The sequence below is a fragment of the Cygnus atratus genome, chromosome 1, assembly GCF_013377495.2.
Source record: "Cygnus atratus isolate AKBS03 ecotype Queensland, Australia chromosome 1, CAtr_DNAZoo_HiC_assembly, whole genome shotgun sequence".
NCBI lineage: Eukaryota > Metazoa > Chordata > Aves > Anseriformes > Anatidae > Cygnus > Cygnus atratus.
Window position 1 is genome coordinate 168352560 of NC_066362.1, and position 25046 is coordinate 168377605.

Genomic DNA, 25046 nt, shown 5'->3' on the forward strand with positions numbered 1-25046 from the left:
AGGGCAACCAGGTGATCAGGCCCAGTCAGCATGGGTTTATGAAGGGCAGGTCCTGCTTGACGAACCTGATCTCCTTCCATGACAAAGTGACGCACTTGGTGGCTGAGGGAAAGGCTGTGGATGTGGTCTACCTTGACTTCAGTAAGGCTTTTGACACTGTTTCCCACAACATTCTCCTCGAGAAACTGGCTGCTCGTGGCTTGGACTGGCGTACGCTTCTTTGGGTTAAAAACTGGCTGGACAGCCAGGCCCAAAGAGTTGTAGTGAATGGAGTCAAATCCAGTTGGAGGCCGGTCACTAGTGGAGTCCCCCAGGGCTCAGTACTGAGGCCAGTCCTCTTAAATATCTTTATCGATGATCTGGATGAGGGGATTGAGTGCACCCTCAGTAAGTTTGCAGATGACACCAAGTTAGGTGTGTGTGTCGATCTGCTCGAGGGTAGGAAGGCTCTGCAGGAGGATCTGGATAGGCTGGACCAATGGACTGAGGCCAACAGTAGGAAGTTCAACAAGGCCAAGTGCCAGGTCCTGCACCTGGGGCGCAACAACCCCAAGCAGCGCTACAGGCTGGGAGATGAGTGGTTGGAAAGCTGCCTGGCAGAGAAGGACCTGGGAGTATTGGTTGATACTTGGCTGAATATGAGCTAGCAGTGTGCTCAGGTGGCCAAGAAGGCCAACAACATCCTGGCTTGTATAAGAAGCAGGGTGGCCAGCAGGTGTAGGGAAGTGATTTTCCCCCTGTACTCGGCTCTGGTGAGGCCGCACCTCGAGTACTGTGTTCAGTTTTGGGCCCCTTGCTACAAGAAAGACGTCGGGGTGCTCGAGCGAGTCCAGAGAAGGGCAACGAAGCTGGTGAGGGGTCTGGAGAACAAGTCTTACGAGGAGCGGCTGAGGGAGCTGGGATTGTTCAGCCTGGAGAAGAGGAGGCTCAGGGGAGACCTTATCACTCTCTATAAGTACCTTAAAGGAGGCTGTAGAGAGGTAGGGGTTGGTCTATTCTCCCACGTGCCCAGTGACAGGACAAGGGGGAACAGGCTAAAGTTGTGCCAGGGGAAGTTTGGGTTGGATATTAGGAAGAACTTCTTTACTGGAAGGGTTGTTAGGCATTGGAATGGGCTGCCCAGGGAAGTGGTTGAGTCACCATCCCTGGAGGTCTTTAAGAGACGTTTAGATGTTGAGCTTAGTGATATGGTTTAGTGGAGGACTTGTTAATGTTAGGTCAGAGGTTGGACTGGGTGATCTTGGAGGTCTCTTCCAACCTAGGTGATTCTGTGATTCTGTGAATCTATGTTCTGCCATTTCCAGAAAATCAGAACTTTATATGTTACTTGGGAAGACAAATGTCATAACTCTGAACATCCCCCCCTTCCTCCCTCTATCTCTAGCTTTTATTGCTGATCATGACATCATATTGTATGGACTACCCTGGCTATGTCTCCTCCCGGCCTCCTCAAGAGCCGGGCAGCAGGAGAAGCAGAAAAGATCTTGACTCTGTGTATGCAATGCTCAGCAAAAGCTAAAACATCTGTATGTTGTCAACACTGGTTTGGTCACAAGTGCAAAACATAGTATCATATGGGCAGCTATGAAGAAAGTTAACTCCGTTCATGGAATACAAGTAGTATCACTGATATGGACAAATACTTTCTTTCAATATATTGAATAAAATCAGAGAGTATGCAATTTGCAATTAATTGTTTCCAAACTAGAGTGAAAAGGAAATTGAATTCTGCACAGATTGAAATATGTTGATTGTATAGAGTGACAAGGATAATAGGAGCATTAAGCTGTGCAAAGAACCTTATAACACTATCATATTTTTATTCTTTTTTGATTGCAGCTGTGTTGCTATCTAATTTAAGTAACATAAATCAACAATGACTATTGCTCATTTGGTTCCATTTAATATCTTATCTGTTTCTGCTTATGTATAGAAGGAGAGATAATTTGGCCTTGCAAAGAAAATAGACAACTAAGTGCTCTGAGCCTAAGATAAACACCAAATGACAACTCTTAAGTATCGCTCAGTGTCATTTATTCCTTAGCAACAACGTCATATCAACAGTCAAAGAAATTACTGTCCAGTTTTAGTGCAGTAGTTGGAAATAAATTACTTGCATATCTCTTGTGAATATGTATCCCTATGCGTATGTATAAACTAAACATAAAGGAAGGAAATTATGCTCAAAATGTTCACTTGCCCATATTCTTATTCATAATAACATATTTCATCAATGGAAATTTAAGTGTAGTGCAGTTAATATCTGAGATAACTTTATAACACACCAGAATACCAACTACACAGAATCTAAGCTGTATGTAATTTATTTTTTATTTATTTATTTTCTTTGTTTGTTTCCCTGACATATTCTCAGGAAACATTTTATAAAAACAGAGGAAGATGATGTATGTATTTGATAATACCTAGAAACTAACATTTTCTTAGCTATCTTTTTTTTTTTTTTCATCTGTTGAAGAACTCATAAATGATTTATTTTTTTAACCTACTGTTTATATCTCTAGAAATACAGTTCTGTATGGTTCAGTTCATCAACAGCTCAACATCCAGGTGGAGACCAGTGACAATTAGTGTCCCTTAGGCGTCTGTAATGGGACTAGTATTATTTGATATCTTTGTTGGTGATGTGGACAGTGGGATTGAATGCACCCACAGAAATTTTGTGAATGACACCAACTTGAGTGGTGAATTTGACATGCTGGAGGGAAGTGATGACATCCAGAGGGACTTTGACAAGCTGGAGAAGTGGGCCCATTATGGTGGTTTTACTCGGGTGGGCGGATGAGCTTCACCACAACCGCTCTCTCACTCCCCCTCCTCAAAGAGGAGGGGGAGAAAATACGATGAAAAGGGCTCAAGGGTTGAGATAAGGACAGGGAGATCGTGCAGTAATTATTGTGACGGGCAAAACAGACTCTGCATAGGGAGATAGTAAGATTTATTGCCTATTACTAACAATCTAGAGAAGCGAGAAACAAAGGAAAGAAACCAAAAGCACCTTCCCCCCATCCACTCTCTTCCACCTCCTGCCCCCAAGCGGTGCAGGGGAATGGGGGTTATGGTCAGTCTATAGCGCTTCTTCTCCGCTGCTTCTTCTCGGTCACTCTCGTCCCCTGTGCTGTGGGGTCCCTCCAACAGGATGCAGTCCTTGCCAAACTGATACAGCGTGGGCTGCGCACAGGCAGCAGCTCTTCAAGAACTGCTCCAGATATGGGTCCGTACCACAGGGTCCATCCCTCAGGAGCAAACTGCTCCAACCTGGATCCCCCACAGGCAGCAGCTCCTGCCAGTTCACCTGCTCCTGCATGGTCTCCTCTCCACGGGCTACAGGTCCGGCCCGGAATCTGCTCCGGCAGGGGTCTTCCACAGGCCGCAGTCTCCGTCGGTGCAGGTCCACCTGCTCCACCGTGGTCTTCTCCACGGGCTGCAGGGTGGAACCCTGCTCCACCATCGTCTCCTCCATGATCTGCAGGGTGGAACCCTGCTCCACCATGGTACTCCATGGGCTGCAGGGGGACAGCCTGCTTCACCATGGTCCTCACCACAGGCTGCAGGGGCCTTCTGCTCAGGCGCCTGGAGCACCTCTCCCCCTCCTCCTTCACTGACCTTGGTGCCTGCAAGGCTGTTCCTCACTCCTCTCACTCTCCCAGCTGCTGTGTGGCGCAGTGTGCTTTCTTTTTTTTTTCCCTGTCTTAAATATGCTCTCACAGAGGCGCAAAACAACATCACTTATTGGCTCGGCTCTGGTCAGCAGTGGGGCCCTTACCAAACAAGGGGCAGCTTCTAGATCCTTCTCACAGAAGCCACCCCTATGGTCCCCTGCTACCAAAACCTTGCCACGTAAGCCCACTACAATGATATAAGAAGCAGTTTTTAAATATATATATTGTGTAGGTGAGCAAGAATTAATACCTTCCCTCTACCTCCTAATTCTCATTTTGTATATGTTTCTGCTGTTACTGAGGTAGTTGAAATTACTTCAATATTTTTTTCTTCTCCTGGTTGCAATCTGATCATTTATTTCATCTTCCTCAGATAACTACTGCTCATTAATCTTTATCTCTGACTTCAGTATTCAGAAGACTACCTTCACTTTTTGCATTTCAGTAGTTCTCCTTCTTAAAGGAATAAAATTACTGTTTGAACTGCTTCTGTTTGTTTCTACCTCTTCCAAAATATTTCATGTTTGCCATAGGTTTTGCTTTTTGTTCTTACTGGATTTTTTTTTGTTTTTGTTATGCTGTGTTTTGTTTGTTTTGTTTTTTCCATTTCTGTTTCTGCATTTTTTCCCTGATGGTATGTAATATTTTCTGGTGATTATTAATAAGTTTGAATCACAACAGGGAATTATCCTGAATTTTTAATAATAAGAATAAAAAATTGTCACTTTAACATTTAGTGGAAAAGACCGTGTAAAATATTTGTATTTGTAGTGCTAATTCTTACTAATCTCTTTGTCACAGTAACTAGCAGGTTCTAGAAACTTCAAGAGCTGTTATATTTTTGCCTAATCACATTGAAACACTTACTGACATAATGGTGATATCATAACCAACCTTATCTGTTAATTTACCAATTTTATCCTGAAGTAGATGTCTAATCTTGAGAATAGAGGTGTTATATCTGTATTTTCACTATTCTTCTTCCAAAGGGCTGTGTGATTTCCCCCAGTACCAGCTTTGCTTTGAAATTCCCATTGAAAAATATTTTTTTCTCCATATCCTTTGGCCACCTGGGCATCATCACTATGTCCTATATCAATACAGGAGGCAAAAAAATCAAAAGAGAAAAACATTACATCATGTAAAAAAACAATATAATCACACTAATCAATAATTAATTCATTGTATTATTAATATAAATCTAAATCAATATTTATAAAAATATATAATTATACTAATATAATTATGTGAGTTCTGCACTTGGGATGGAGTAATGATACAGATGAAGCACAGGTACAGATTGCAAGACAAGTGGCTCAGCAGAAAGGGATCTAGGGGTGCTAGTTGGCAGTAGGCTCAATGTGAGTCAGCAGTGTGCCCCAGCAGCTAAGAGGGCAAACTGCATTTTGGAGTGCATTAGACACAAAATAACCGACCAGTCAGAAGAGATGATTCTCCTTCTGTTTTTAGTGTTGATACAGCCTTGCCTTGAATATTGTGTGCACTTCTCAGCTCCACAATAAAAAAACGATATTACAATACTTGAAATCATCCAGAGGAGGGCAAAAAAGCTGGTAAAAGGGCTAGAAGGCATGGTCTATGAGGAGAAGCTGAGGACATTTGGGTTGTCTACTCTGGAGGAAAGGAGTTTAAGAGGCAACCTGATTGCTCTCTACAACTTCTTGAGGAGGGCAAGAGGAGAAGGTAGTGCCAATGTCTTCCAATGATAGCCAATGTTAGGATGCATGGGAATGGTACGAAGCTGTGCCAGGGGGGGTTCAGAATGGACACTGGGAAAAATTTATTTACTGTGAAGGTGGAATCAACGTTAGAACAGACTTTTCTGGAAAGGTGGTTGATGCCCCATGCCTGTCAGTGTCCAAGAGGTGTTCGGACAATATCCTTATTAATATGCTTTACCTTTTGATTAGGGCTGAAGTGGTCAGGCAGTTGGACTAGATGATATTTGAAGGTCCTTTCTAACTGAATTATTTGATTCTATTAAGAAGTTAACGGTATTTATTTAGCAACTACTCTTCACACATTTTTATTAATAATGAAAGGTTTCAGAGCACTTTGAATGACGTGAAATATACTAAAAAATATCTTTATGGAGATTAGTCTAGAGACATAAAGAGGTAATGTGAGTAAATATAGAAGAATGTCAAGTAATATCATGGCAGCAGTGACTTGCAAATCAGGTAATGCATTACTAAGTACTAGAAGGAGAGGGCAAATGCTTTCTCTCTGAAAGAGTGAAGCATCACTTTTTATTTTACACATCCAATACTAAAAAGGGGAAGGAAAACAAATTTACAGAGAAGAAAATATTGTTTATACTATATCGGGGTGAAAGAGGAGGGCAGGAGAGAAAAAGAGGGACAGAGGGAGAGGGTTTAGGTAGCTAAGGATTGTGCCACATGCTCTCATGAATTTCTCATAACAATTATCACTTTGGGGTTTGATTAGGGTCTCTGCATAATCTCCGCAGATTCTGTTTGTATCAGTAAAAGTTGAAAATAACTAGTGTTTTAGATGAAGCTATTCTTTCCCCAAGTAATATGACAGCACTTTCCATTGGGAATTTTTTTTTTTTTTACTAAATAGAAGAATCCTTTTTTTTTTTTTTTTCCAAATACAAATTGGGGAGGGGGGTGGGAAAGGGGGAGAAGGAGGGAAGATGTGCCTCCATACTTTTATTGCCCCTCTCTAACTTCTATTAGAGTGTAGAAACAGTTCTTAACTAATAACTTTCTTTGTCTTCTTTCCAGAGGACTGTCCCCATAACTAGCTATAACATTACACTCCATTGTTCCTTCATCATCCAAATCTTTCCCTCTCAGTAACACTGAAGAAGGTCTTCAGACTTTTAACATAAAACAAGAACATTGCATCTCCTCACTTACTAATGCCTATTCTGATTTACAACGTTTAAAAAATTATCACAGGCAAGTTGACTTGAACTTAGTGTTGATCAAGCACCCATGCCTTCCCATGCAACCCCCAGCAATACACACACGCGTTCTACGAAGAACAATCTCTCATCTCAGTTCCTGGAAGAAAAACAAACTTATACTTCACCACCAGATAGCCCATTTACTCCAAAGGCTACTTTACAGTGACTGGGACTTTATCATGCACTAAATTCAGTTCAAATTCACTTGTCTTGTAGGACATCTCAAACTAATTCACTGTAACCCCCTCCCCCTCAAAACCACCACCAACAAAAAGTTTACAAGAAATAAATAGATGTCTGAAAGAGGAAAAAATAACTTCCATTAATTTTTACTATCTGAAGTCTTACTCAGGATGTCTCGAATCTCCATGGTGAGTTACGTATGACCATGCTATTACAAAGGAGGTGGGTGATAAATCATGAATAAAACCTGTAGTTTTTTCTCCAGAGTGAAATCAGTGATGTTAAAACATACTCTCAGGGATAAAACAGAGAACAAAACAAAACAAAAGAAACCCCCCACACTGAAAACATCCCATACATTGCTAAACCTTTTAATGGCTGATAATTTGCAGTCATTTTTGTAGGGCTGAGAGATTTTTTGTTCTTGTTGTTTTGCTTGAGGCCAAGTTAGACTATATATTACTGTGCATTTTATCCATTGAAATGGGTCATGTGTAATACATAAAAATAAGAATTTTGTCTGAAAATAATAATAAATAAAACATAAAACAAACAGAACAACAACAAAAAACACAGTTTATCCAAATATCAGTTCTTAGTGTTCAGTCATAATTACCCTATCATCACAAGTTTCTTTTTAAAAGCATTTAGCTTTCAAAATAAACAAAGTTATTTTTGTTTGTTTTGTTTTTGCTTTTAATGCAGTTCTATTCTAAAATACTATTCAGTTGTGTTTTTTTTATTTTTTATTTTTTTTTCTTTATTTGAAACCACATTTTAACTTCATCAAAATACTTAATAACAGTATGGCAAGTGTCTAGAGTCCTCTGCAGTTTGGACAAACCAGGAAAAAGGGAGTTGACCATAATTATGTCCCACCTTTCAAGCAAGAATATAGAGTGCATTCCATAGGAAAGTGAACAGCAATGCCTCTAGACCAGAAAGCTAACCTCACTTATCTTCATATAATTTTAAATGATCAGTTCTGCATCACAGCTGATATAACACTGAGAACAGTAGACATGAAAGCATATTCTTTAAGAGATACAGTAAAGACTTCAGAATATCAGCTACTTCAAATTCACTATATAGTCAGAACACCCTTTTCTTGTGTCTACTGCATTTCTCATTTACAAGTAATAGCAAAAAAAAAAAAAAAAAGCATATATGTGTGTATATATATATATATACATATTTTGAACTTTCCTTATGTAACCTATATTTGTACAGAAAACAAGGAGAGAGCAGCCTGTACACTTACCAATTTCCTCCTTGGTAGTAGAATAATCATAAATTGTCCCATAATGATTTTTTTAATCTGAATGTAGTCATATTAACATATGTATATATACATACAGACAAATAACCTTATTTACAGATGAACAAAAACTTAGATTTAACTGAAGTGTTAATATAGAAATAGGTAGCCTTTGTAAAGATAAAGCCCATGAGACACACACTCCAAGAGAAGCTTTATAACAATAAGTTTGCCTGATGAAGAACTGTATCTCATCATCAACAGACAGCTATCATAAACAGCAAGACACTAATTACATGTCTTGCTCTGCAAAAGTTTAACAATATAGCTGTGCTAAATTGAGGTATAATACCCTCCTTCAGATATTGATTCATTATTAACAGTAGGGGGAAGAATAAAATATCCTTTCTTTGCAGCTAGTCCTCCCATAAATTGACAATTTCAGAATTAAAGTAACTGTAGAGCCCAACAGTTATTATAATAACTTGGTAAACTTAGATTCAGCATATATTAAATTAGACTGTTAAAGTACAGTTTTAGTAAGAGTACTGTAAGAGTGAGTGGAAGGAAATTGTGGGTTCCTTGCATCTAATTAAGGACCTTTTTCAATGCAACAAGGCATGATAAGAAAGGGAGGAAGCCATAAATAAGAGCATACAGGGTCACAAATTGACTGACAAATAAGGCAGGATAGGATGGGAACCAAAGCTGGTCAATCACACTAATTGATGAGGGCAGATGGGAGTGTGGGAATTCCTGCTGATCAGATGTCATCTGATCGGGAAAATCATCAGTTGGGAAACTAAGGGAAAAGGGGGAAACCAGAAACAGGGAGATACAGACCTGATACAATAAACCATAGAGCCAATGACAAGAAACAAACCTAGTCACACAAATTGATGTGCTAATGAGAAATTACAAACACCACTTCCAGCAAGATCAACCTGTACTTGGCAATTGATTCAGATTGTGAACCAGGGCAGGGCATGGACTGGGAGGGGTGCAGGAAAGAGTGGACTTCTGCAACCCAACAAGGGATGTCTTAGGGAAGAGGGAGCAGGGAGGAGTAAAGAGGGAGTAAGCAGAAAAGATTATAAAAGGGCTTGTTGCTTGTAAGATAGAGCTGGTCAGTATGCTTATCTGGCTGAGCCCTGTGCCTGATCACTGCAGTCTGGCCAGTGTTGTCATTAAATCCTTTCTTATCTCTCTGTTTAATCTTACTGCTGTAAGGGCTCAGTGCTAGCTCCTGGTGAGACCTCTGTGTGTGAGCGAAATTTGATGCCAGCTGCTGGAGTCTTAGCAACAGCTCCTGGAGCAGGTCGGGGTCTTCAAACTCTAATCCCTGGGATGGGAGCAGTGTGTGTCCCCAAATCTGCTGTTGGGGGATGGGTGTGAGTGAGGCGAGTGACAGGCTATGTGCTGGCAGAGCTCCATATGTGCTCCAAATTTCATAAATCTTTCCATTACCTCTCCTTTGTTTTTCCTACCTCTTTAAGACTCATGCTTGAAGTAAATCATTTCTTCTGCAGAACATTGGTAAAGAAGAATACTCATATAGCCTCTTCTCATGCTGCACCTTTGACACCTTAAGCTCTGCTGGATCTAGTATAATAGAAAGCAATTGTCAGGAAGTAACTTATGATCTTATGGTTTCTCTCCTTCTATGTTGTAGACTGAATTGGAGTGAGAACAGATACTATTTTTTTTTTCCTGTCCTGTAGGTAGAAGCTTCTACAGTTGTAATTTTAGCAAGAAATAAATAGCAGAGGTGAAATTTCCTGTTTGAAGACATAAGTTTTCTTTCATTTGTAAATAGGTTTCTCCTCTTATTTAACTTGATTTATTCATTCAGCAGGGCTGACTCAGATTTTGTAACCAAGCAGACAAAAGTGAATTTTTCTATCCTAAATATAAGATGTTATGTCTATCCTGCTGCTGCAACAGGAACAGAACATGATAGAGTATACTCAGATTGGGGGAAAGGAATGAGAACTGTGTCTGGAAGAATGGATTTTTATTTATTTATTTATTTTTTTCCTGTGGGGATTTTGAGATCAGTTAATAGTGCTGTTGACAGAAGGTTGAACTACTTTCTCAGCAGCTCTCCTCATCCTAGTTGCTAGGTTGGTTTACTAGCTTCCCTAAGCAAGTACTTTTCATGTCTTCATTACTGCATATTAAGTTGATTTTTTTTTAATTATTATTATTATTATGCTGATAGGAAAAGTGAATACATTGTTCATTGTCCTAAACACTGTAACTTGTCATGAACTGAAATACTGTTATCATATTGTCCCTTAGTCTTTCATTTCTTAGAATTTGAGGCATGGGTATTTGTAAACTCAGAAGGTATTGCTTTGGTGACCCTGCAAACTCTTAAAATGATTACTAATGTGCCTCCTAATTTGGAACAAGTGTAGTTTGGGAATAGACAACATGCTCTAACACAATTCTAGGTCCCTGATAAAGTCAGCTGTGACAGGCATAAATATGTCTCTTTTTTAACCTAGTAACTTCACAGTTAAAGTAGTCATTCATAAGTGGAGAACATTGGCCACTGAGTCCAAGATGAAGAACACTCATAAACGCTGCACCATTTGTGGGTGCCAAAATCAGTAGCTTGTAGAGAAATTGGAACATGCTCTGTGCTCACCTATGAAAGGTAAGATGAAGTTCAGATAGCAAATAACTCCATCTGTTTGTTGGAGCACCTGGCTGCATCTTGCAAGAGGGTCTCAGGTTTGGCGGTTGATTCCTCTTCCTGGTCCTGGGCCAACAAGACCTGTGTTTGCTGTTTTTTTTGTTTTATTTTTCTCCATGTGAAATTAGCATAATGGGAAGCTAATCTAGTGAGTATCTATCATAAAATTCTTTTACATCTCAGAAGCAATGCTGAAAATCTATGTTTGCATGTAAGACATGATCAGGAGAGCTGACAGTGCTTTGATCATTTAGTATCATTAACAGCCATAAAAGTCTCCAGAAATTTAGGAAATAAGGATTGAGTTTGCCTCTAAATAGAGCTTAGATTACCCAGATACTTCTTTTCATGGACACTCTTCTAGTAATTTGACTTTATTGTAATGATGAGCAAAGCAAAGAGAAAAGGAAAGTAAATGCAAACACCCACCATTTCCACTGGTTTTGTGGAGTCTTAGAGACGTTATCTAAGCAGACTGAATCGCCCTCCAACAGTTTTTTTTTTGTTTCTTTATATTGTTGTTGTTTTTTAAGGTAGTAATATGGTTATTCTGGGTGGGCTGAGTTATTCTCAGAGATCTACAGTTAATTCCGGTGAGACAGTACACAATTTAAGCAGGGTAAATGTCACATTATTTTAATTAAAATTTGGTTTAACATCAAAATCATACTTTAGACTCCTATTAAGCTTGAAGTCAGATAGACTCAATGTCCAGATTTTTTTTTTTTTTGCTTATCCAGATAGTCTCTCTTGTGTGTATGCATGCACAAATGCTTGTTTACTGCTTTTAATGTCACATGAAGTCTACTGCCACTCCTGTCAGGCTGGCTCATTGAAAATATACTTTCAGTCTTCAACCACAAGCTGGGTCTAAAAAGAATTAGGCAAGGGAATGTGTGCAGTGTGGGCAAGCATCAAATCCAGTGCACTACAACAATTATAAGCACAAATGGATTAGCTAGTTATATAAGACATGTTGCCCCTTCAAATACACTGAGTTCAATCTATAGTTTCTGCAAATAAGCACAACTACAGTTAAATAAGATTTGACCAGGTCCAGGTTCTTGTGTTGTTTCTCAGATTCTGATTTTGTTCCTTGATGTTATTAGGTCAGGGCCTTTTTTCTGTCATGTTATTCTTTCCTCTGCTACATCCATCAGTCACGCATTAGAGGCTTTTAAGTGTTATGTGGGATGAATTTCTTCCATTCAGTCACAGTCTGTATTACATCTGCCACAGACAGCTGACCTTCACTTTGCATTCCCTTCTACACGTCTTCAAACTGCCTCGATCTAGTTTATGAGTTAGGCTAAATGCCAGTAGAATATTTTGTTACAAGGTCAGCTTTTCTCATTTTCTTGCCAGTTTATCTGACTGGATAGTTTTGGGGGTCTACAATCCTCTCTGAATAACAGTACCTTCCATAGTTTATGTAAAGTTTATTTGTAAAATATGCTATGCTTCAACCATTTGTTTTGTACTAAATTACATGTCCTTGATTTCAGGTTGCTTTTCCAATTTACCTATTTTATGTAAAATTTTCCTTTTCTTATTTTTAATGCCTTTAATCTTCTGTTTTCTTCCTTGGGACATGAAAAATTGTTATAATAGTACAGATCATCCAAGTTTTTGGTGGCAATGCTATCATAAATAGAAAGACTGCTTTAAGATTATGCTTAAAATACCATTTCAGTTTGATGGGGAATTGCTACCAGTGACACTTTGGATTTTTCTTTTCTTTTTTCCTTTTTTTTTCTCTCTCTTTCTCTCGTTTTTAATCAGCTGTACTTCTGCTTTAGCCATTTACTCTGAATGTATTTTCCTAAGTTTTATATGCACAAATGATGAAAGAAATATTTTAAAGTTAAATCAAGATATGCTACATGAACGCCGCCTCCTTTTTCACAAGACAAGTTGTATTGACAATTCATGCCACGTCCATTTTGCATGAACTCTTGAATGCTTTGAAAGCTTTACTTATACAAAAGCCAAGTGACAGAAATGAAGCTATAATTTCACCCCTAGTTCCCTTTTGAACTAGATCAAAATTACTCCTCTTAGTCAATATAAGATCCTGTTCAGTGTAAAAGTGAAATATTGAATGTAGGAAGAAAAAGCATTTCTTACTCAGGAAATTAAGAAACATATAATAAGTACATGTAGTTAATATGAAAGTAATTAGTTTTTTTTTATTTTTTTTTTAGTTTTTTTTTCCAAAATTAATTAAATTAAATAAAACAGTCTTTGAGCAGCTATATTAAGTGGTCTTTATAAAAGAGGTCTTTATAAAAATTATGCTTTGTCCAGACAAGCCTATGAGAAAATTAGAAAGGTAAGAAAGGCATTTATTAGTAATGGCATAGTTGAGCATGCTTCAGTCTAGGGGGTAAACTACATCCTTCTGTTCCTTTTTCTGTTACTCTAAGCTACTAATGGAAAATCTTCCTAAGAAAATAATCAAAATAATTACAAAGTAAACAGAAAATTGAAAGTTAAATTGTAAAACAATGGTTACTTAATGCTTCTGTAAATCACTAATATTGAGAAAAGTCATTTTCCTTAAGACTGTATTTCTATATTTTGTATATTTGATTTGTATGTTAGTCCTGAATGGTTTGACTTTGAATATAATGTTTAGCAAAAAAATAATAATAATAATAATAATAAAATTTAAAAAAATGACAGGAGTTTTATCAAAATAAAATGTCTTGCTCTTGAAATCACTGTCCTGGGGTTCAGCATTTTTGTTGATGGATATATCTGTCTTGCTATGTTATGGTTAGGTAGCACTTTCCTGCATAGTGAACTTTTAAGTGGATTTTGTTTTGGAAAGCAATTTAATGTTTGCTGATAACGTTGATTGGTACTTTGTCAGTGTTAGCTTTTAAGCTTCTGTTCTGGTCTGCTTAATTTTTTGAAATAACTTATTTGATTAAGTGATGCTTTACCACCAACAGTTCAGCTGGCTTTCTGCTGATAGCTGGATTTTCTCACTTCTGTGCTATTTTGCACTTGCTGAGTCTCTTTATCGTTAGAATTAAAAAAGTGTAGGTGTAGAATTAAAAAAGTGTGTTCCAACTGTTCCTCTCCTCCCCAACTCTGCTGTTCATTTTCCAGATATGTCCTAACAAGTAGACTCAGCGTCTGCAATAGCAGACCTATCTTTCTAGATGAAGGTACGTTTGTGAAGGAGTTTGTTGGCCTGGTCTGTTATCTTGACTTTCCTAACACATATTTGTCCTTTACAGTAAAGTTGTTCACTAGCAATCTAGTTCCACTTCCAGTTTAAATATGTCTCGTACAACAGAATTTAATAGTATATCCTTGAAAATGGTCATATTCTAATTACTTTTTATATATCTTGTAATAAATAATTTAAATAATCTCACTGGATTAAAAAAAAAAAAAACACTATGAATTGGAGAAGGTTCAACAATCTAGAGAATTCAAAATATAACAACATGGCAGCCAAGAGGTACTATTTTGTTTGAAATGAAACAAATACAACATCTGCTCCACCTGAACTGTCACAAATCCACGGGGCCAGATGGGATCCACCCAAGGGTGCTGAAGCAGTTGGCGGATGTGATTGCTGGGCCACTTTCCATCACCTATCAGTAGTCATGGTCATCTGGAGAGGTCCCAGATGACTGGAGACTTGCTAATGTGATGCCCATTTGCAAGAAGGGTTGTAAGGAGGACCTGGGGAACTACAAGCCTGTCAGCCTGACCAGGAAAGGTGATGGAACAGGTCAGCTTGAATGCAACCACACAGCATATGCGGGACAACCAAGGGATCAGGCTCAGTCAGCATAGATTTAGGAAAGGCCAGTCCTACCTGACCAACTCAACTTCTATGAGCAGGTGACCCACCTGGTGGATGAGAGAAAGGCTGTTGATGGAGCCTACCTAAACTTCGGCAAGGCCTTTGACATGGTCTCCCACAGTATTCTCCTGGAGAGGCTGGCAGCCCATGGCTTGGACAGGTGCACTCTTTGCTGGGTTAAAAACTGGTTGTATGGCCAGGCCCAGAGAGTGGTGGTGAACGGAGTGAAATCCAGCTGGTGACCAGTCACCAGTGGTGTTCCCTAGGGGTCGGTGTTGGGGCTCTTCCTCTTTAATATCTTGATTAATGATTTGGATGGGGGAATTGATTGCACTCTGAGTAAGTTTGCAGATGACACCAAGTTGGGGGGAAGTGTTGATCTGTTGGAGGGTAGGAAGGCCATGCAGAGGGACCTGGACAGGATGAGCCAATGGGATGAGGTTCAACATGGTTAAGTGCCGGGCCACAACAACCCCATGCAATGCTACAGGCTTGGGACAGAGTGGCTGGAAAGCTGTGCAGAGGAAAAGGATCTGGGGATGCTGATTGATGCTCACCTGAACATGAATTGGCAGCGTGCCCAGGTGGCCAAGAAGGCCAACAGCATCCTGGCTTGTATCAGGAATAGTGTAGCCAGCAGAACCAGGGAGGTAATCGTTCCCTTTTATTCTGCTCTGGTGAGTCCGCACCTTGAGCATTGTGTTCAGTTTTGGGCCCCTCACTACAAGAAGGCCCTGGAACATGTCCAGAGAAGGGCTATGAAGCTCGTGAAGGGTCTGGAACACAAGTCCTATGAGTGATGGCATAGGGAACTGGGGTTGTTTAGTCTGGAGAAGAGAGGCTCAGGGGAGACCTTATTGCTCTCTACAGCTACCTGAAAGGAAGTTGTGGGGAGCTGAGGGTTGGCCTCTTCTCACAGATAACCAGCAATAGGACTAGAGGGAATGGCCTCAAGCTGCGCCAGGGGAGGTTTAGGTTGGAAATTCTGAGATATTTCTTCTCAGAAAGAGTGGTCAGGCATTGGAATGGGTTTCCCAGGGGAGTGGTGGAGTCACCATCACTGGTGGTGTTTAAGGAAAGGTTGGACGTGGTGTTTAGTGACATGGTTTAGTGGGTGATATTGGTGGTAGGGTGATGGTTGGCCCAGATGATCTTGAAGGTCTTTTCCAACCTTAATGATTCCATAATTCTAAGATTCTATGATTTATACTTTGAATACTTTTAAGAGGTGAAGTTTGGATGTCACAGAATCACAGAATGGCTGAGGTTGGAGGGGACCTCTGAAGATCAAGTCCAAGCCCCTGCTGAGTAGGATCACCTAGAGCACATTGCGCCGGATGGCATCCAGGCAGTTTTGATTATTTCCAGAGAAGGGGACTGCACAACCTCCCTGGGCAACCTGTGCTAGTGCTCTGTCACCCTCACTGTAAAGAAGTGCCCTCTCATATTCATCCAGAAAATCTTGTGCTTCAGTTTGTGCCTATTGCCTCTCATCCTGTTGCTGGGCTCAGCAGAAAAGAGACTGGCTTCATCGTCTTGGCACCCTCCCCTCACATATTTATATACATTAGTGAGGTCTCCCCTCAGTCTTCTCTTTTCCAGGCTAAACAGGCCTGGTTCTCTCAGCCTGTCTTCATATGACAGGTACTCCAGTCCTCTAATCATCTTTGTAGCCCTCGTCTGGACTTGCTCCAGTAGTTCTATGTCTCTCTTGTACTGGGGAGCCCAGAACTGGACACAATACTCTAGGTGTGGCCTCACCAGGGCTGAGTAGAGGGAGAGGATCATCTTCCTTGACCTGCTGGCAATAGTCTTCTGAATGTCAGTAATGAACTTTTAATATATGAAATAAGCTTATTTTAAATTGTGTACAACATGATTTGTTGAAATTTTTGAAGTTTTATAGATATAACTGGATTTTATAGGTGTAATTGGAAGTTATATACATATAATTCCCCAAAACAGACATGGAGAAGGCTGAGGTACTCAACAACTTATTTACCTCAGTCTTCACTGACAGTCAGGCTTCCCACATCTCTCAAATCCTTGAATCTTTAGGTAGGGGCTTGGGGAGCAAAGTCCCTCTCACTATTAGTGAAGAGCAATTTCAAGACCACCTGGTGAAACTAAACTGTTACAAGCCTATGAGGTCCAATGACATGCATCCCAGGGTCCTGAGGGAACTGGCTGATGGCGTTGCCAAGATCCTCTCCATCATATTTGAAAAGTCACAGCAGTCAGGCAAAGTTTCCAGTGACTGGAAAAAGGGAAACACCACTCCCATTTTTTAAAAAGGCTAGAAAGGTAGACCTGCGGAACTACAGACTGGTGAGCCTCACCTCTGTGCCTGGCAAAAGCATGGAAAAGATCCTTCTGTAAGCAATGTCAAGGCACACGCAAGACAAAGAGGTGATCTGAGACAGCCAGCATGGCATCACCAAGGGTAAATCATGCCTGACCAATCTGGTGACCTTCTACAATGGAGTGACTGCGTTAGTTGACAAGGGAAGACTGAGCAATGTCATCTACCTGGAATTCTCTAAGGCCTTTGACACAGTCCCATGCGACATCCTGATCTCTACACTGGAGAGAGACTGATTTGAAGGACAGAGCATTCAGTGGATAAGGAATTGGCTCAATGGCTGCACCCAGACAGTTTTGGTCAATGGTTCTACATCCAAGTGGAGGCCTGGGATGAGTGGTGTACCTCAGGGGTCTGTCTTGGGACTGGTGCTTTTCAATATCTTCATCAATGACATAGATGATGGGACTGAGTGCACCCTCAGCAAGTTTGCAGATGATGCCAAGCTGAGTGGTGTAGTTGATACGTGCAGAAAGAAAAAGTACCATTCAAAGGGACCTGGACAAGCTTGAGAAGTTGGCCCATGTAAACCCAATGAGATTCAACAAGTCCAAGTGCAAGGTGCTGCACCTAGATTGGAGCAATCCTGGGCATGAGTATAGACTGGGTGAAGAACCTATTGAGAGCAGCCCTGTGTAGAAGAACTTTGGGGTTCTGGTGGATGAAAGGCTCAACATGAGCCAGCAGTTCATGCTTGCAGCCCAGAAGGCCAACTGCATCCCAGGCTGCATACACAGAGGAATGGCCAGCAGGTCAAGAGAGGTGATTGTTCCCCTCTATTCTGCCCTTGTAAGGCCCCACTTAGAGTACTGCATCCATGTCTGGAGATCCCCTAGCACAAGAAAGATGTGGAACTGCTAGAGCAGGGCTACAGGAAGTCCATGAATATAATCAGAGCACTGGAGCACCTCTCCTATGAATAAAGGTTGTGAGAGCTGGGGGAGTTCAGCCTGGTGTAGAGAAGGCTCTGGGGAAACCTCGCTGTGGCCTTTCAGTACTTAAAGGGGACAAAAAAGATGGAGAGCAACTCTTTTCTCAATCAGACAATGACAGGATGATGGGGAATGGTTTCAAACTAAAAGAAGGGAGATTTAGATTAGATGTTAAGAGGAAATTCTTCACTCAGAGGGTGGTGAGGCACTGGAACAGGTTTCCAGAGAGGTCATGGATGCCCAATCACTGGAGGTGTTTAAGAACAGGCTGGATGAGGCCCTGGGCAACCTGATCTAGTGGGTGGTATCCCTGCCCTTGGTGTGTATGTGTGTGGATTCAGATGATCTTTAAGTTCCCTTCCAATCCAAGCCATTCTATGAAACATGGAATGGACATCTTTTGTGAAACATACCCCAGCAAACATCTTGGAAATTTTACAAGAAATGTCTATTTCTCTGAGCAAGAGAATAATTTGTCAGCTAATGAGAAAACCAAATGTTGTGTACATAGGAGAACATACCCACAGAGAAAATAGTTAAAAGTTCTTTGGCAATAAAATGTGTTTATAAAAGGCTGTTACGATAGAAGGTACACTCAACATTTCAGAAAAATCAATTGCAAATGAGCACACAGGACTGCTACAAATACCAACTTTTCAACAACTGACCCTTTCAAATGAAATGGCTTGAAATTGTAGTCATTAGAATGACTAACATTTCATGATTATGTACCATGAAAAAATGTCAAAGAATATTGATCGTAGTTTTGAACTTGCCAAAACACAAATACAGGGGCTTAGTCTTTCAGCCATATGATTTGCTTGAAAATGAGTGTCCAATTCTGTTCTCTTTACTTCAAAAAGAGTGTACTTGATCTCTGAACAGTCCCAGGATGGTAAGAGAAGATAAGACTGGAAATAGATATTTTTTTCTTTGTCATAAAAGTATATCATAACCTGTCTCTGATTAGCTGTGGTTGAGCAGCTTGGAATGAATAATTTCAGTTAAGCAGGAGAGGTTAAGCCAGCAATTTCTGAGTGAACTGCCGTGGAAGAGTGATAAATTTGTTTTACTCTGTTAAATGTCCTGCTGAAATTACAGTGTCAACAGTGAACCATTTTTCAAGATCTGCAAGAGATGTCCAGTGTTCTATGTTGGTCAAGACTCATCCCTCTTATAAAAGATTTGTCTCCTTAGGCTGTCAGTACAATTAGAGAGAGAAATACATGCCAAAAACATTGGTGATTCAACCCATTATCTGTGTTCCTAACAGGTTACATTCCTAAAAGCACTTGTGGACTCAGTAGATGAAATTTGTTGATGTGAAGTCAGATCCAGTCCATAGTGACTTTCAGCTGTTGAGCTCTTTGCTATTCATGACAAATATGAAATTACACAAGCTTCTTCACAGACAGTTTGCTTTTTATTCTCTCTTGCTCTTTTCAAAAATCTTATCCATTTCATTTAATTTCCTCTCTGTGTTTCAAAATAGTTTTAGGATTATTTCCAATGCTAATCCCTTGAGAAAATTATGATTTTTTTTTCATGAATTTATTTAAAAAGAGTTATTTCCTCACAGATTTGAGCCTTGTGTGTTTTATTCAATAATAAAACCTTATATTACCAGCAATAAGAATGCTATACACTATGTAGTATACAGCTGTATACTATAAATTGTAATAAAGTTTTGGTTAAACAAGAGCACACACGTGTATTTATATCACATCCATACAAACCGTATTCTGTTGAAGATGTCATAGAATCCTTTCTGTAAGAAAAAAAAATTAATTTACATCAATTTAGTTCTATGCAACATTCATAGAGTTCTGCTGGATCACTGAAACAAGATATAATGTTAACACATATTTGGGAAGATGTGTGTTTTTTGTTGTGTGTGTTTTTTGTGTTTTTTTTTTTTTTTTTTTTTTTCTCTCCTTTTGGCAAGAAGCTCCATATCTTTCTTAACAATAGGCTATTTGGAGAAAGTAGATCAAACTTGATAGAAAAAAAGTGAAATTGATAATTATATATTTTTAAAAATACACTTTTTGAAAGTGGGCATAAAATGTTTGTTTTGTTATAGACAATATTATTCAAAAGTATGCTGCACCTTAAAACATACGTAAAAAAGATGTTTTCAAACTATCACCTATGAGGCTGTTCTGATTTGTTCTGAATTATTGTAAACTGCAGGTAAAGATTCAAAAGCAGTATACAGACTGCAGTTCACTAAGATAAGACTTTTTTTTTTTCTTTTTCTTTTTTAATATGTATTTTCAGTCTGTATCGTGGAGAATCATCATATCTCCTGGAATGCCTTAATTTTAGTTTTACTCTTTCTGCTGAGCCAAAGTGGTAAATTCTATCAAATAACAGATTATTGGCTTTCATTTAATTAATTAATTAATTAATTATTTTTTATTTTTTTCCCCAGAGGACACTTGCCAAGAATTGATACTAATACAGGTCAAACAAGATAAAACAACGTAACGGTACCCTTTTAAGAAAGGTAGTCTTTCTTTTGTTTTGTTAATGACATTACATAGTAACATGGTACTGAAATGTAAGAAAATCTGCAGAGATTATTAGTATTATTCATATTCACATTTCTCATAAAATCACATCTTCTCTTTAAGCACAAATCTTTGTGCAAATATGCTGTATTTCAATGCCTGGGGAAAAAAAAAAAAGTATCTGTCAAATAAATTTCCTAACATGGATTAAATCAAATGATCAGATGTCAGAATAAAGTTTGTACTTGTTCTTTTTTTGGACTTATCTTTATGAATATCTTTAATACTCAGAGGAGGTAAATAAATAGTTAAAAGAAAATTCTACCTATTTTGCTCAGCCAGCAATCTGCAACTCAGAAAGTGCTCCTCAGTGTGAACAAAATGTATTTGAAAGTAAAACTTTACATTATAATTGGGATATCTGAATTTCTTGTGGCAGCCATCTTGCTGACATGCCCTGGACCCAATTCTACTAAACAAACAAACAAAAACAAAACAAAACAAAACCCACCAGTTTTTAATATTGCATTGCTATATTAGTAGACTTTAGTTTTGAATTTTCTTCTCTACATGGCTAACTGGGGAGATTACTATGGTTTTATGTGCACAGAACATAGGGACATATTTAAACTGTAACAGCCAAATGATATATATGAATAATTCATCCTAAAACAAGAAAGCCAGATGAAAGAGGTCAGCTTGTGTTTTCTATGCTTGCCATAGAAATAAAGGTGTTCTGAACTGTCTTTTCCTATGCCATTGTTGGGGGATTGTAGTTTCTATACCTTCCACTTTTTCCTCAGGATATTTCACTAGTTATCCTCTTTTTCTCCAGTTTTGCCAAGTACCTTCCCCTCCCCCCAATCCCCAATGCAAAAACTTTCACTTAAATGCTAGTATCTTGAATAAGGTCAGTAGAAGATGATTTGTATTTATTATCTGAATGCATTGGCATATTCAGCCTTATAGGACCAAATTTGATATTCCTCAGTCTTTAACTCAATGAATGTAGAAATATGTAGAGAAATATACCATTATTTTCTGTTGGAGCATTTTCAGTTCATTTATTCAAAATTTCTGCCTTTAGTTGAAAATTATTTAGTTCATTTGCAGTAGGCATATTGATGTAATAATTTTGATAATTATACAGTATTAGGTAATGATGCAAAATTGCATCCAACTACTGATTTTTTTTTTCAGTATTATATGTATCCACATGGACCATCAGTAGCATGGTGTGTTTTTTGTTGTTGTTGTTTGTTTGTCTTATACTTAAAAAAAAAAAAAAAGCAAAAAAGCTGTAAGTATTTATGCTGTTCCAAATACAAGAATCCAAACCTGCAAACAAAGTGTGCTGCAAACAAAGTGTGTGGAAAAATTTAGACTTTCTCCTGGAGGCTTAGAACATGACACTGTGGTCATCATAACTTCAGCTATCCAAAAGGCAGTCACATCTGAGTTAATCACCCTAGGCTTCCTTTGTAATAAAGGAAGAAAATTAAGTACTTCCTGGACACTGTTTCTCTGATCTCCTTTAGACTTTTACCTTAGAATGAAATAAATTATGGGTTCTAATTTGTTTATATTTATTAAAAATGGCATCAAGATAGATAGGTCAAACTATCTGTAGCATATATATTTACATTTGGTCAGAAGAAGCCTACTCAAGATTTACAAAATAGCTTAGGCACTTGAAGCTTAGAACACTGCATTACCAAGAAAGGACAGATTCATATTACGTATTCAATCTCACTTCTGCCATTTTATGCCTTTTTAAATAATATTAACGGTTTTGACAGTTTTAATTAGTGTGTAGATAATTCCTGTTCTTTAAAATAAGCAGGGTATAAATAATTAATGAGTTATAAATAATTCAGGTAGATGATACATGGGGAGCCTCCTAGAGACCATACTCTATGAAGTTAGGAACATTAACATCAGGCATTCCAGCCACCTTTCTAATAAGTGTATTAAATATGCAGCCAGATCCAAAAGATAAAAGTAGAGATCTGACCTCCATTCAGCAGCATTAATAATTAATCTGTCTGTCTACCTACCAATCATCTGTCTATTCAACTGAATCCTTTACCTTGTTCTGTAAATTTTGTACAAAGAGAAGACTTGACTGAGAGCATTAAAGAAGACTGTAACCAGAACCATACATCTTGAAAAAAACTTCCTTGACTGCACTTGATCTTTTCAGGAGTCATAAATTAATTTTGCTTTGTTCTTGTGCTGATTTCCACTATTAACTTTAGGCCATCAGAGCTGAAATTCTACTCTGCTACCCTAATCGTTTTGTTTGCTCTAACATCATACAAATGCTTTATTTTCCTTCTGTTGCCTCAATGTTAGAAATAGCATCCAGAAAGAATAGCAGATTCCATGTAAGGGGCCGCACAGACATTCACAGATTTTTTTGATTTTTTTTTTAATCTAATTTATTGGTATCTTTGAATAGTGTAATACTCATGTGAGGAATCAAAGCAATTGAAAAGGATGACTGTTTGTTATTCAGATGGTAATGGGAGTACCTGTTGCAAAGGCCCTTTCAACAGTATCTTCACCAGGTTCAGGTGAGACTTTCCAAACTGTTCTAATTAATTCATTTAACACGGACGGCTGATGAACCTATGTGACCACTTCAGCAAATGCATGATCCTTCTGCATGTATTATCCTAAACTACATACAAAACATATCTTGACTGTCTTCATTATATACAAAAGACTCTTTTGTGATCAAACCTGCAACAGCAGGATAAATTTATACTATTTAATATTATTTGTATATCTTTTGGTCAATACTACATCATGAATTGGTAGAGGAATCTCTGAAATGGCCAGAACCAGCACAATTAAGTGCACAAATAGCACCTACAAACAGGCCTATGCACAGCCTGTAGGAATGTCTGGGACTGTCCAAACTTCCCACTTTCTCTACCATTTAATCAAATATCTTGCTTGTGAGTGGCTAGGAGTTAAATCAATCATCTTTTCTCAAGTCAATATACTGCCTCAAATCAGCAGATTGTTTCATCTACATGGAGACTAGCTGGACATTTCCCAGACAACACAGAGAACTGATGGCTAAGAGCACTGGGGGTGTGCATATGAACGGTCTTCATACCCAGCTGAACAAGTTATAACTATACAGCAAATTTGAATTTTGTCCTTATATCACAATTATGGCTTAAATTCCATGTGTGCAGAAGTACACAGGTTACTTGGACAGATGAATGTGTAAAACACAGAAGAGCTAAAAATAATGCTCAGGGCTACTTCTTGGAAAGGGAAAAGTGCTCTTTAAGTGCTCTGCAACTCTCACTCTGGATTCTGTACTAGGAAAAATAGCTGGAAATCATAAAGCTAGAAATTGCTGTCCAACCACATGCATTTATACTAGTCCAATTTAGGAATTTATAGAGAATTTGTGTGTTAAAACATGAAGGGTAACTTTGTGGCTTTTTAAAATGTCTTACTACTTATATATAATCTTAGAGAGTGTCTGAACTAAGGCCTTATTCAGACTTCAGCATTAGCACTTCTACTCCCATTATTATGACCAATTTTTTCTAAATGTGAATATATATAAAATTAAAAAAAAAAACAGCGACAACAATAAAAGCTTTTAATCATTTTTTTAATTATACTGTCTTCCATTTGTTTTGTGTGAAATTAAATGCCACTGGGAAAAATCCATTCCTATTGTTCCTACACAGTTTTTCATAATTGTTTCTATTACAGAACTAATTAAATATTATTTTGAAGTTCTCTCTTTTAAGTGTAATTACGATTTAATGAAATTTATACATATTTCTCACTAATATTGATTAACATTTAAGTGGTTTTTCTATTTCTCTCTCTTCTACTTATTACAGTAACTATGCTTTCCACTTATGTAATGGTATTAACATGGGAATCTTGAGAGAGGCTAAAAAAGTGCATTTTTACAGATTGGATAATCATAAGGTTGTTAGATCCTAGATTTCAAGGAACAGGTATCAGATTTTTACCTTGACATTTTAATGTTTTTGTACTATTAGCATCACTTTTCTTGCAACACATGAATTTAAATTTGTCCAGCCCACTCTTTTAAGACTGGTGTTCCTATTGTCTTCTGAGCAAATATGTGTATAAAACATTGATTCACTTTATGCTCACTTTACAGTCCCTTTGTGCAAGTACAAGCAGAAAAGTCTAGATAAGGTTTCTAAAGTTTCTTCTAAGAAAATAAAAGGAGTGTTCTCAAATCTGTCTGTCTCTCCTGAAATCACGTCACCTCCATATCTGCATAAAGTGATTGACTTTTGCCAGTGTAGAGACACATTAGTTCCTCTTTTGTTTAGATGTTTAATTATTCATCATTATTAGCATATGGACATACCATACAACATGCACAAATACTATTCTTAATGGAGGAAGGGTTTGTAATTTGGTTAAAGACTGACTGACTGACTGTTTACACATGAAAAATCTGTGATATGAATTAGCAAACTTAAAATTATGTATGGCTGATTAGGTGTTTCTTTATTAATGCTAAACATGTGCATGAAAATTTTCATCCACATTCTGACTGTCATTAGAATTTGGGTTTATATATTTACAGGTTCCATAATCCAGCAATTCTAGGATCAA